The sequence below is a fragment of the Carassius auratus genome, chromosome 22 (assembly GCF_003368295.1).
Source record: "Carassius auratus strain Wakin chromosome 22, ASM336829v1, whole genome shotgun sequence".
NCBI classification, from domain to species: Eukaryota; Metazoa; Chordata; class Actinopteri; order Cypriniformes; family Cyprinidae; genus Carassius; species Carassius auratus.
In genome coordinates this window covers 2,677,464-2,691,645 of record NC_039264.1, presented here as the reverse complement: position 1 = coordinate 2,691,645, position 14,182 = coordinate 2,677,464, and the positions used below count along the sequence as shown (strand labels likewise).

The 14,182-nt window shown below is 41.2% G+C and overlaps 2 long non-coding RNA genes across 2 annotated transcripts; both read right to left on the bottom strand.

The window, feature by feature from the left end:
- Positions 1 to 1,387: 1,387 nt before the first annotated feature.
- Positions 1,388 to 6,023, bottom strand: LOC113039391 (uncharacterized). Its single transcript, XR_003274981.1, has 5 exons — positions 5,822 to 6,023; positions 5,509 to 5,579; positions 2,074 to 5,021; positions 1,661 to 1,972; positions 1,388 to 1,524 (listed from the first exon to the last, which is right to left on the bottom strand). It is a non-coding gene; the product is annotated as an uncharacterized LOC113039391 (long non-coding RNA).
- A 3,365-nt stretch (positions 6,024 to 9,388) lies between these two features.
- On the bottom strand, positions 9,389 to 10,093 carry LOC113039389 (uncharacterized). Its single transcript, XR_003274978.1, has 2 exons — positions 10,033 to 10,093; positions 9,389 to 9,943 (listed from the first exon to the last, which is right to left on the bottom strand). It is a non-coding gene; the product is annotated as an uncharacterized LOC113039389 (long non-coding RNA).
- Between the last annotated feature and the right edge of the window lie 4,089 nt (positions 10,094 to 14,182).

Genomic DNA, 14,182 nt, shown 5'->3' with positions numbered 1-14,182 from the left:
ATGAGTAACGTTCCACAGTTTAGCTCGTAGGGTCGAGGAATGCCGGCACCCGAGTGAGAGAATGAGAGGTCGAAGCAGATGAGACAGAGCAGATGAGTAACGTTCATCAGTTTAGCTCATTTGACAGCAGAGACCGGGCACTGCGTTCGTGAGAACAGGACACTGAAGCCTGAAGACAAGACACGACAAGGTGAGTACACAGACCAGCTAGTAGATCAGAGCTATTGGTACGAGTTACAACAGTCTGACAATGGACAGAGAAACACAGGGAATTATTAAGGGAAGAAATGAGAAGAAATGGAGATCAGGTGGCAAACAATTAAGGTAACAACGGAGAAACAAGGAGGGCAGGGGGAAACTCAAATCAAACAGACAGACGCGGTGAGCTATCCAAACACACAACACATATTCAAAATGCAAGTGATTAGCCCCGAGACCCGACACTTTTCTCATGCCAATTCAACAAAGGTTTGTTTGGGTGTTTTTCAAAAATCTTTTATAAATAAAGTTAGTATTCCAAATGTAATAAATCAATGAGGCTTTAAGGTCTGAATGATAATGGATTTTATTGATATACATATGGAAAACGTTATAGTAAAGTGAGATCTTAGAGAAAGAGGCTATAATCAATAAAACAGTTCGAAGTGGATTTAAAAAAATACGTCTCACCCTGCAAATGGCAAAGAGAGATATGTTTTCATGTGCTTTCATGTGTTCAGCCAGTAGAGGAGCATCACTGTCTTATCAAATATGAGAGATTCAATTGTACATATAAAAAAGCATGTTATATTAAGTGTGAGCAAAGCAATCTTGGTAATTTTCAATATTTATCAATATTTTGAACGTTAATGTGAGAATGTGTTGCTGTTTGTTCTCAAATCATCTTCTAATGGGGAAATGAGCTGTCAATCAATACCAGCAGATTAATATAAAAAGTCATTTAAGATTAATAAATGATTAAAATGGTAATATTAGAAATTACATCATGATCTAGGTTTCTTATGTGAGAAAATGTGCTCGATCTTGTTCAGCTCTTCTGGATCTGATGTCATAAACCAGAAGAACAATAGCAGCCACAGCAGCCACGCCCACCAGAGCAGTTACGACCAATCGGAACACAGCTTCAGTAGAACCACAACAGTGTTCAGAGTCTGAGGAATAAAAACATCAAACTGCTCAGTCAATAAACGTTAATATCAGAACCAACATCAACTAATATCAGCTCTGCTGTACCTGAACATGGTTGACAGAGTTTGCTGATGACCAGATTTGTGGTCTGGTTTGTGATGGGATTGTTGATCACACAGCTGTAGCTGTTTTTCTCCTGATATTCCACCTCCAGAGGTAGAGAGAGACTGATGCTGAGATCAGACACACTGATGCTGGACAATAAACTGTTTCCTTTGTACCAGGAGAGAGTCACATGACCCACATTCACCATTGAGCACAGAAATGAACATTTGGTCTTTGACGATACTGATGATGAAGAACAGTCTCTGCTAATGACAGGTACAGGTGGACTAGCTTGAAAACATCAGAGAATAAAGATAAATAAGGGTAATATTAAAGACAATAAGGAATAAACAACAACAATTTCTGCAATTTCACAAATGCTTTACTCATTAAAATAAATAATAAAGCTGTAACAAATTAAACTCACCATAGACTGTAAGACTGAATTTCCAGTATTTGACCTCTCTGTAGGTCTGCAGTTCATAAAGTCCAGAGTGTGCAATTCTGATGTCTGTGATGGTCAGAGATCCAGTTTTTTTGTCCAGCTTCAGTCTGTCTCTGAATCTCCCATCATTATAATCAAATATAGTAATGTGGTCAGCCTTTACATTGATATGAGCTATTAAAGAGTTGATGAACACCCACTGAATCACATCTTCCTCTAATCCAGTAATATCAGAGTTTAGAGTGACTGAATCCCCCTCCAACACTGACACTGACTTCACTGCATCTGTAACACCTGAAGAACAAACAGAAACAACATGGGGTGTGGATTAATAATCTCAATGCTGTGGGATTAAAACATAAAATAGGTGTATCTAATCCAGAGATTTAACCCACCATAGACTTTAAGAGTGAAAATCATCATCATACGTGTGGCATGTAGTTCATAAAGTCCAGCATGTACAATTAAGGTAACAACAGAGAAACACGGAGGGTGGGGGGAAACTCAAATTAAACAGACAGACACGGTGAGCTGTCAAACCATCCAAACACACAACACATATTCACAACCCCAAAAGGCAGGTGATTAGCCCCGAACCCGACAGTCACCTGGCGCCTCCAGGAAGGGGCCTACCTCGATGCCGATGGAAGTCCTCAATCAACGAGCAGTCCAGAATGTCACGGGACGGCACCCAGGCCCTCTCCTCTGAACCATAACCCTCCCAGTCCACAAGATAGTGAAACCCCCTGCCGCGGCGCCGCTCATCGAGTAATCTCTTAACCGTATAGGTAGGAGATCCATCCACAAGATGAGGGGGTGGGGGGTGGGTCAACTACAAGCAGGATTAAGGGGGGAAGAGAACACCAGCTTGACCCTAGAAACATGAAACACCGGATGAACCTGACCAAGAGTAGGAGGAAGCTTGAGCCTGATCGCCACCGGACTAACCACCTTGGTGATGCCGAATGGCCCAATGAATCTGGGTGCCAGCTTACGAGAAGGCACCCAGAGAGGCAGATCCTTGGTAGAAAGCCAAACCTGCTGACCACACACATAGGCAGGAGGAGAGGACCGCCGACGATCGGCTGCAGTCTTGGTTCGGTCAGAGGTTTGGACCGAAATTCTCCTGACTTTCTCCCAAGTGCGACGGCAGCGCTGGACGAAAGCCAGGGTGGATGGAACCACTGTGTCTGGTTCCTGTGACAGGAACAGAGGTGGGTTATAACCAATGGCACACTCAAAAGGAGATATAGCTGACGTGGCCACAGGAAGGGTGTTTTGAGTGTATTCTGCCCAGGAGAGCTGCTGGCACCAGGAATTCAGATTGTTGGATGTTAGACAGCAGAGCATTCTTCCTAGATCCTAGCTGGCCCGCTCACACTGCCCATTGGTCTGGGGATGAAAACCTGAAGACAGACTCGCAGAGGCCCCAATCTGCCTACAAAATTCCCTCCAGTACCGGGAGACGAACTGGGGACCCCTATCTGAAACCACATCCACCGGCAACCCATGGAGACGGAAGACGTGATCCACCACCAGTTGGGCGATCTCCCAGGCGGAGGGCAGCTTGGGCAGGGGGATGAAATTAACTGCTTTGGAAAAGCGATCCACCACCGTGAGAATCACAGTGTTACCCTTCGACAGTGGAAGCCCAGAGGAAAAAATCAAGGGCGATGTGTGACCAAGGGCGGGAAGGGATAGGGAGAGCATTAAATAGACCATCAGGAGGGCGATTGACAGGCTTACATTGGGCACATGTGGGGCAGGCCAACACAAACGGTCTAACATCTGCGGCCATAGCAGGCCACCAGAAGCGTTGTCGGATGGCAGACAACATTCTCTGAATACTTGGATGGCAGACTAACCTGGATGCGTGACCCCACTCAAAGACCTCAATGCACAGCGCTGCCGGCACCGGCAACCTGCCCACCGGGCACTCTCCTGGCACCTGCACCCCTCGACCGGCCTCCTCTACCTGTTGCTCGATACCCCACGAAAGAGCCCCGACCACCACCCCCTCAGGAAGGATGGCCTCGGCCACAAACTCCCTCCCTCGGGCCTCGAACAGGTGAGAGAGGGCATCGTATTTGGTGTTCTTAGATCCCGGCCGGTACCAGAGGGGGAAATTGAATCTGGCAAAGAAGAGCGCCCAGCCTCTTGGCCGAACGGATGTATTCCAGGTTCTTGTGATCCGTCCAGACCAAGAGGGGCTGCACCGACCCCTCCAACCAGTGACGCCACTCACCCAAGGCCAATCGTACCGCCATTAGCTCTCTATTGCCGATGTCGTAGTTATGTTCTGCAGGGCTGAGACAACGAGAGAAGAACGCAAACGGGTGGACCTTCCCGTCACAGAGGGAATGCTGATATAGAACTGCGCCAACCCCAACATCCGAAGCATCAACCTCGACAATGAACTGGGCCTCAGGATCTAGTACCAACAGAACAGGTGCAGAGACAAAACGGGACTTTAAAATGTCAACGGCTACCTGCTCCTCCCGGTTCCATCTGAAGGACACCTTAGTGGAGGTTAAGGCTGTGACCGGTGCAGCAATCTGACCAAAATTCCTGATGTATTGATGGTAGAAGTTGGCAAAACCCAGGAAACGCTGCAGAGCCTTATGGGAATCAGGGACCGGTCACTGGGCGACATCTTCTATCTTAGCGGGATCAGGCTTGATCCCTCCTGTAAAAATAACGTGGATAAAAGGAATGTAAAAGACTCAGCATGGAATTCGCAATATTCTGCCTTGAAGACTTGTTTTCTAGCAACCAGTGGAGAACCCGTCTGACATGCTGAATGTGTAATTGGAGAGAGGGGGAGAAAATCAAGATATCATCCAAATACACAAAGACAAATTGATTAATTATGTCACCCAACATGCTGTTGACGAGTCCCTGGAAAACGGCTGGAGCATTGGTAAGACCAAACGGAAGAACCAAGTACTCGTAGTGTCCCAAAGGGGTGTTAAACACAGTCTTCCACTCATCCCCCTCCTGAATGCGCACCAAGTTGTAGGCGTTGTGCACATCTAACTTGTTGAAGACCCGAGCTCCCTGCAACAATTCAAAAGCAGAAGACATTAAAGGTATGGGGTACCTGTTCTTTATTGTAATGTCATTCAAACCTCTGTAATCAATACAGGGGCGCAGGGAGCCGTCCTTCTTCTGCAGATGAATAACGTTCCACAGTTTAGCTCGTAGGGTCGAGGAATGCCGGCACCCGAGTGAGAGAATGAGAGGTCGAAGCAGATGAGACAGAGCAGATGAGTAACGTTCATCAGTTTAGCTCATTTGACAGCAGAGACCGGGCACTGCGTTCGTGAGAACAGGACACTGAAGCCTGAAGACAAGACACGACAAGGTGAGTACACAGACCAGCTAGTAGATCAGAGCTATTGGTACGAGTTACAACAGTCTGACAATGGACATAGAAACAGAACGAATTATTAAGGGAAGAAATGAGAAGAAATGGAGATCAGGTGGCAAACAATTAAGGTAACAACGGAGAAACAAGGAGGGCAGGGGGAAACTCAAATCAAACAGACAGACGCGGTGAGCTATCCAAACACACAACACATATTCAAAATGCAAGTGATTAGCCCCGAGACCCGACACTTTTCTCATGTCAATTCAACAAAGTTTTTCAAAAATCTTTCATAAATGAAGTTAGTATTCCAAATGTAATAAATCAATGAGGCTTTAAGGTCTGAATGATAATGGATTTTATTGATATACATATGGAAAACGTTATAGTAAAGTGAGATCTTAGAGAAAGAGGCTATAATCAATAAAACAGTTCGAAGTGGATTTAAAAAAATACGTCTCACCCTGCAAATGGCAAAGAGAGATATGTTTTCATGTGCTTTCATGTGTTCAGCCAGTAGAGGAGCATCACTGTCTTATCAAATATGAGAGATTCAATTGTACATATAAAAAAGAATGTTATATTAAGTGTGAGCAAAGCAATCTTGGTAATTTTCAATATTTATCAATATTTTGAGCGTTAATGTGAGAATGTGTTGCTGTTTGTTCTCAAATCATCTTCTAATGGGGAAATGAGCTGTCAATCAATACCAGCAGATTAATATAAAAAGTCATTTAAGATTAATAAATGATTAAAATGGTAATATTAGAAATTACATCATGATCTAGGTTTCTTATGTGAGAAAACATGCTCGATCTTGTTCAGCTCTTCCAGATCTGATGTCATAAACCAGAAGAACAACAGCAGCCACAGCAGCCACGCCCACCAGAGCAGTTACGACCAATCGGAACACAGCTTCAGTAGACCCACAACAGTGTTCAGAGTCTGAGGAATAAAAACATCAAACTGCTCAGTCAATAAACGTTAATATCAGCACCAACATCAACTAATATCAGCTCTGCTGTACCTGAACATGGTTGACAGAGTTTGCTGATGTCCAGATGTGTGGTCTGGTTTGTGATGGGATTGTTGATCACACAGCTGTAGCTGTTTTTCTCCTGATATTCCACCTCCAGAGGTAGAGAGAGACTGATGCTGAGATCAGACACACTGATGCTGGACAATAAACTGTTTCCTTTGTACCAGGAGAGAGTCACATGACCCACATTCACCATTGAGCACAGAAATGAACATTTGGTCTTTGATGATACTGATGATGAAGAACAGTCTCTGCTAATGACAGGTACAGGTGGACTAGCTTGAAAACATCAGAGAATAAAGATAAATAAGGGTAATATTAAAGACAATAAGGAATAAACAACAACAATTTCTGCAATTTCACAAATGCTGTACTCATTAAAATAAATAATAAAGCTGTAACAAATTAAACTCACCATACACTGTAAGACTGAATTTCCAGTATTTGACCTCTCTGTAGGTCTGCAGTTCATAAAGCCCAGAGTGTGCATTTCTGATGTCTGTGATGGTCAGAGATCCAGTTTTTTTGTCCAGCTTCAGTCTGTCTCTGAATCTCCCATCATTATAATCAAATATAGTAATGTGGTCAGCCTTTACATTGATATGAGCTATTAAAGAGTTGATGAACACCCATTGAATCACATCTTCCTCTAATCCAGTAATATCAGAGTTTAGAGTGACTGAATCCCCCTCCAACACTGACACTGACTTCACTGCATCTGTAACACCTGAAGAACAAACAGAAACAACATGGGGTGTGGATTAATAATCTCAATGCTGTGGGATTAAAACATAAAATAGGTGTATTTAATCCAGAGATTTAACCCACCATAGACTTTAAGAGTGAAAATCATCATCATACGTGTGGCATGTAGTTCATAACGTCCAGCATGTTCAGTTCTGGTGTTTGTGATGGTCAGAGATCCAGTTTGATCGTCCAGCTTCAGTCTGTTTCTGAATCTCCCATCAAGAACATCATCATACACAGAGAATCTGTCAGGCAATACATCAGCTATTATGGTGTTTTTATTTCCAAATGTCCACTGAATCAGATCATCAGTCTGTATTTCAGTAAGACCAGCGTTTAGAGTGACTGAACCTCCCTCCATCACTGACACTGACATCCGTGCATTTGCAATGCCTGGAAAACAAACACAAAACAGATTATGATCTTTAAATAACTCTATTGTGATTTACTGAAATAGTTTGCTATTTTTAATTCATTATTTTATTATTTTTTATTTCATTAGATTTAATTTTTTGCATTTTTGTTTTCATTTATACAGAATGGTATAAAGAGTAGAAATGAAGTGAAATGGGAGAAAGACAGAAAGGAAGACAAGCACAACTGCTCAGTGTGGCAGACCGAGGATATCGACTCTAATAAAAAATCAAACGGGTAAAACACATATTCACCACCATTGACAGTGAGAATGAAACTCTTGACCACACTGTTGATCTGAAGTTTATAACGTCCAGAATGTTTCATTTTGATGTCCGTGATGGTCAGAGATCCAGTTTCATGATCCAGCTTCAGTCTGTTGCTGAATTTCCCTTCGTTATTAGTGTAGACTTTAGTCACTTCGCTGATTAAAGCTATTATAACATCTTTAAACAACCACTGAATCAGACCATCATCTTCTCTTATTTGAGTAAGACCAGAGTTCAGAGTGACTGAATCTCCCTCCGTCACTGACACTGACTTCATTTCATCACCAAACACTTGAAGAACAAACACAAACAGGGTTTTAGTAAACAAAAGCTTACATTCGAAACAAATAATATCATAAAACAGCAGAAGCAAAATGGCGTGTGGATGAATACTTGTATCTTTGTGACGATTAAACAATAAAACATTTGAAACAATTATATAACTCACCATAGACAGTGAGAAAGAAAACCTTCTTCATACAGTTGATGTGTAGTTGATAACGTCCAGCATCTTTAGTTGTGATGTTCATGATGGTCAGAGATCCAGTTTGATCGTCCAGCTTCAGTCTGTTTCTGAATCTCCCATCAAGAACATCTTCATATACAGAGATGCTGTCGGCCCGTTTATTGATTTCTGCTAGTAAAGTGTTTTCATGATAACACACCCACAGAATCAGACTATCATCCGTTATTTTAGTAAGACCAGAGTTTAGAATGAATGAATCTCCCTCCATCACGGACACTGGTGTCAGAATATCACCCAACTCACCTGGAGAGTTTATCACAGATTAAAGCTTTAAAATCACTAGATCTTGATTTAATGAAGCGTTACTAAAGTACTTTTAATAATTAACCAGAACTGAAGCCGTAAAAACACATTTCAAACTCACCATCCAGACGCCAGAAACACAAACAGAACAAGACTAATCTGAGAAACATGTTCTTCATCGGTTCTCTGAAAAACCCACAACAGTGATGCTTAAAATGTCTGAAAACACTTACAACTAAGCTTTGATATGTATCTGGATGTTACCCCAGTCAGTGTTTCGCTCACATGTCCATCTCCTTTATCGTCATGAAAATCAACGAGCTTTTGCTGATCTTACATTTTCACATTAATTCTGGGCCTGATTGAAGATTAATAGCAGAAGAGTGGCTGAGTTACACAAGGACACCCTAGCTCAGCCAAAAGCATGTTTGCATGTGTTCAGTGTTTATAAAGCTTACAAACGGTTTATCAAACTAGCGCTAAGACTACAGTGGTTCCCACTTTGGCGGTCCAAAATTAAGAGCTCCAACACATTTTCAGTGTCCAACTTGAACAAAGTATTTCAGAGTCAGAGTATATCTTTGCACTGACTTGACACTGACCTGTTTCCAGAAAAATGCTGGAAATTATGCTAATATGGAAATAATGTGTAACTGGCACATGTTGCGTATCCCAAATGCATGTTAAACTCACAGCAGAGATGGAGTTCACTGGATTCACTGTGAACTGATACGAAGATGTTAACTTCCTGTTGCATGAAATCAATATCACATTTGCAATCATGCTGATATTCTAGAAAACAGCACTGTCGCTCGCATGATATTCATTATCAAATGATATAAATACAAAAGTTTTATATATGTTTAAATATAAAAGATCATATTTAATATGACAAAGTCATTTCAGGGTGATTTAAATGGCACTGATAATAGGTTAAATCACGCAGTGAAAGCATGCACATGCACGAGGTTATCGTACTAGAAGGGAAAAACCGCTTCACCCACAAACTATTAACACATACTAACATACAACAGAAGCTTTTTATCTACCTAACAGATCAAACCACGTTACTGTACAGATAAAAGAGAGGAAAACCACTGCAAAGTCCATTTGACTCAAAAACCAGTGAATCACATTTATAATGTTTTCTTGTGTTGTACAATGAGTGTAAATGAATGAAAACATTAAGTAAACTGTAAATGTAATTGTTCATTTTGAAAAAATCACATTTGATTACCTGAGACTTTTGCCTTGACGGATGCACTGCTGAAAGGAGAAACATTCACAGACTGAGATGATGTTCAGTTATTAGCATTCTGTGGTATATTAAACTGGCATCACATCACAAAAGAATCACACATAGTATGCATCAAACGTCACACCACATTAGCTGTGAAAAAATCTGATCACAACAGGTTTAACAAGCCATCAAGCGTTTTTGAAATCATCTTTTAGAGTGGAAATGAACATTGATACCAGGAGGTGAATATATAAAGCCATTATAAATAAATGGAGATTCAATTATTTACATGTCAATCACTGAAATCACATTATCATATGTGCTTAATATTATTCAGTCCTGGATCTGATGTCACGAACAAGGACAGTAGCCACGCCCACCCGAGCAAAGAGGACCAATCGGATCACAGCTTCACCAAATCTGAGGAATAAAAACATCAAACTGAGATCAGCTCTGTCAATAAATATTAATATCAGCACCAACATCAACTAATATCAGCTCTGCTGTACCTGAACATGGTTGACAGAGTTTGCTGATGTCCAGATGTGTGGTCTGGTTTGTGATGGGATTGTTGATCACACAGCTGTAGCTGTTTTTCTCCTGATATTCCACCTCCAGAGGTAGAGAGAGACTGATGCTGAAATCAGACACACTGATGCTGGACAATAAACTGTTTCCTTTGTACCAGGAGAGAGTCACATGACTCACATTCACCACTGAACACACCAGTGAACAATATGATGAAGATGAAGATGATGAAGATGATGAACATTGTGAAGTGTTTCTGCTGATGACAGGAACAGGTAGATGAGCTGGAAACATGAGAGAATAAAGAGAAATGAGGATGAATGAAGATGTTCAAGCAGAGCATTTCACAACATCTGATATACGGTAGAACGTTAAACAAATTTAGGTGGAATAATTGTAAAGAAAAAAGAATAAAACAACAACTAAATATGATGTGTTTCTATTATCAGCAATAATTAATAGAACACAAGAAAATGATCATTAACTCACTGTAGACATTGAGATGAAAAGAAGGCCTGCTCCAAGTGTTGTACTCTAGTTCATATTCTCCAGTGTGTTGAGTTGTGATGTTTGTGATGGTCAGAGATCCAGTTTGATCGTCCAGCTTCAGTCTGTTTCTGAATCTCCCATCAAGAACATCATCATACACAGAGAATCTGCTCTCTGGTATATTGATTTCAGCTATTAAATTGTCTTTATTTATAAACCACCACTGAATCCAGTCATCATTCAGATAAGTACGACCACTGTGTAGAGTGACCGAATCTCCCTCCATCGCTGACTTTTTTGTATCGGTCTCAACAAACCTTTCTGTAGTGCACAGAGTTTGTCACAGTTTATAGTTATACAATAATTAAAGCCTTCAGTGAAATAAGTTTAATCATGTAAGCACATGTGAGGATAAATTAACAGTAAGTAACAGTATTTTATTAGTCACTGACTGAATGCATTTACTGAGACTCAGTTCATATTCATATTCATGAACTGAGAAACCAAAATTTCCTTAAGGTCATGGTTATAAAGAAGTCAAACTTTATTGTTAGTGTAAAAAGTCTTTGCATTGCCCTAAATGTGTATTAGTAGCACAAATAAGTTTAATTGTGACTCACCGTAGACAGAAACATCGAACATCGAATTGTATTTAATCTCTAAATCGCTGCTGTTGGTGACGGTCACTTCATAAAGTCCAGAGTCTAATATTCTGCTTTCGGTGATGGTCAGAGATCCAGTCTGGTGATCCAGCTTCAGTCTGTCTCTGAATCTCATATCAGGATTATCAAGTATACTTTTGGTCACTGTTGATTATAGCTATAGTAGACCTGTCATTTCCAAACGTCCACACTATGTCATCATCTGTCTGTATTTCAGTGAGACCAGAGTTAAGAGTGATCGACTCTCCCTCGTTCACTGAGATGCTCTCTTTAAAACCAAACACAGCTGTGGGACACAACAGAAGCAAGCCGGCATGTGTCTTAATAATTGTATGTTTGTGATTTGGAATAAAAGTTGATTTGAGCTCCACACAACATCATACACAGAAAACATTTACTTCAGATGAGAACATTTAGAGCCGATTTCATTTCAGGGAGGTTGCATCAGTGACAGGAGATGATTGTTTTCAATATTGGTCTCTGTGCTTTCTGCTGATTTGAAGAAGTGCATGTAAAACACTGGACTGCTCTCAGCTCCATTACAGTATATGTCCTCTCTGACCAAAAGTTTCATCACATTACTGCTCTAAAAATACAGGTCCGAGTGTCTAAACTAGGGCTTCACTAGATGGGAATTAGCCAACACTGAAGAATTAGTCATCATATTTCAGAAAAACACAGCTGAATAGCTACTAAATATCTGTGTCGTTTTTAAAAGCATGTCACATAACTTGAGTTTTTTGTGAATACTAAATTGATGTGACTAATCTAACTAGTCATGTGGCAAAAGAGAAACAACTTTTTTTTTTTTTACTCACCAATCGGATGCCACAAAAACAACAAAAGTAATCTGAGAAACATTTTCTTCATTGGTTCACTGAAAAGCCCACAATGGCAACCTTTGAAATGTTTAAAACACTGAGATATTTAGTGTGATATTTATCTTGTTGTGTGCGAATCCACCCCTAACCTCAAGCACAGTTTACGCTCATTCGTCCATCCTCTTTTATATAGGGAAAATCAATAGGGTTTTGCTGATGCTTCATTTCAAAACCAGGGAAAGGCAAAGTTCAGAAAATCAGCAAACAGTCTGACAGATGCAAGGCACAACACACAAGCAGTGAACGAAGTTGAAGTCAAGCAAATAACAAAAGCAAAAAAGACCTCTAACACTAGCTTGCTCTGTACCTTTTCTATTCTATCCATTTTGTTTTTATTTATTATATAATAAAAAATAACTTGCTAATGTGTACTGCGTTTAAGCTAACTGAGACTTGTTATAGCACTTGTATATAATTTCTCTTTTTTTGCTGATTTTGATTGCTTTCATTCTTGATCTAAAAGAAAGGCATTTGGGTGAATCTCACAATAGCAATCAAGAACATGTCTAAGTCATAATTCATGTGTTTCTTTGGGGCGTCCCTCAGGGTTATGGTTTAGGACCACTGTCGTTATTTTTCTGCGAAAGATGTATTTGGGTCAAGACCATATCTAAGTCTTTTTTTATCTATAATAATTTTAAGTGACATGACATACAGCCAAGTATGGTGACCCATACTCACAATTTGTGCTCTGCATTTAACCCATCCAAAGTGCACACACACACACACACACACACACACACACACACACAGTGAACACACACCCAGAGCAGTGGGTAGCCATTTATGCTGCAATGCCAGCGGGGCAGTTGGGGGTTCAGTGCCTTGCTCAAGGGCACCTCAGTCGTGGTATTGCCAGCTCAAGACTCGAACCCACAACCTTAGGGTTAGGAGTCAAACTCTCTGACCATTAGGCCACAACTGTTTATATTAGTGGTGGGCCGTTATCGGCGTTAACGTGCTGCGTTAACACGAGACTCTTATCGGGCGATAAAAAAAAATTATCGCTGTTAATCTATTCTCAAAGTTGGGTTGGGAGCTGGGTCTGTACTAAGCAAGCTATGATGACTTTCAGCTTGATATTTTATATAACCGACTGCTGAGGCCAGCCTAAAAAGATGCTCAGGACAGTTGACGGGCCACTGCTGAGCATCGTCACGAAAGCTTATCTTTCTCACGTGTTGTTAAGCCGCACCGCTTGTCGATTTAAACTTTAAAGCATCCAAAAACTAGACGCGGAAAAGCTGAACAGACTAGCTGTCACTCGCGCGCTGTGTTCGGTGCGGAGAGAGAGAGAGAGAGAGGGAGAGCCGCGTATCACGGACAGCGACACTGAACCGAGCTCTCTTCTGCGAAATTCTCCTCGAAGTCCCTCCAGCACCCGAACGAACAAATACAAATCGCAGTTTGAACAAACAAAAAGATGTGAAAGAGTCCAATTCAGTACTCGCGGTGTTCTGGTGTTCAGGGCTCACGCAGAGAAAGGCGTCTCGAGACGCAAAAAATAAGCGTTTTCAGGTGTTTTGATTAAGACACTTGAACATCGAATTTGCTTATTTTTGCTCTAGTGCGACAAACACATACAAAATATGTCAAAATATCCACCTTGGAAATTATGCTCGAAAAAACTGTCAGTTATTTCTTAAGTGAAAGTAAACAGTTGAGGAAAAAAAAGGGATGTGTATTATATTGGATGCGTTCATCGTTTCTTAAAGTGACGGCGCCTAATTTAGCTACTGGCTGCTGTAATGTTAATCCAAGAAAATTACAATGAAAATCACTCACTGCTCTTGACTACTTTGTAGATTAAACAGTCAAACCAAAAATTAGCACAATAGCACCTTCACCGGGTCCCCGCTGACCCCAGCTATGGCTCTGCTCACGCTTGTTTCGCACATACTCCATCTGCAGTGTGTATGCAGTCCGTGTGCGTTACGTATGTGGTGCAGAAGCAGCACGGACTCGATGTGCTTTCACACAGGACGCGTTTGCAGTTCGCTACTCGGTACATAAACGATCGCTGCACTGCTGCAGACGCAATGCTCCTGGAACGCAACTGGAATCCATTAACATGGGTGCGTAAAAAAATATGCAACGAA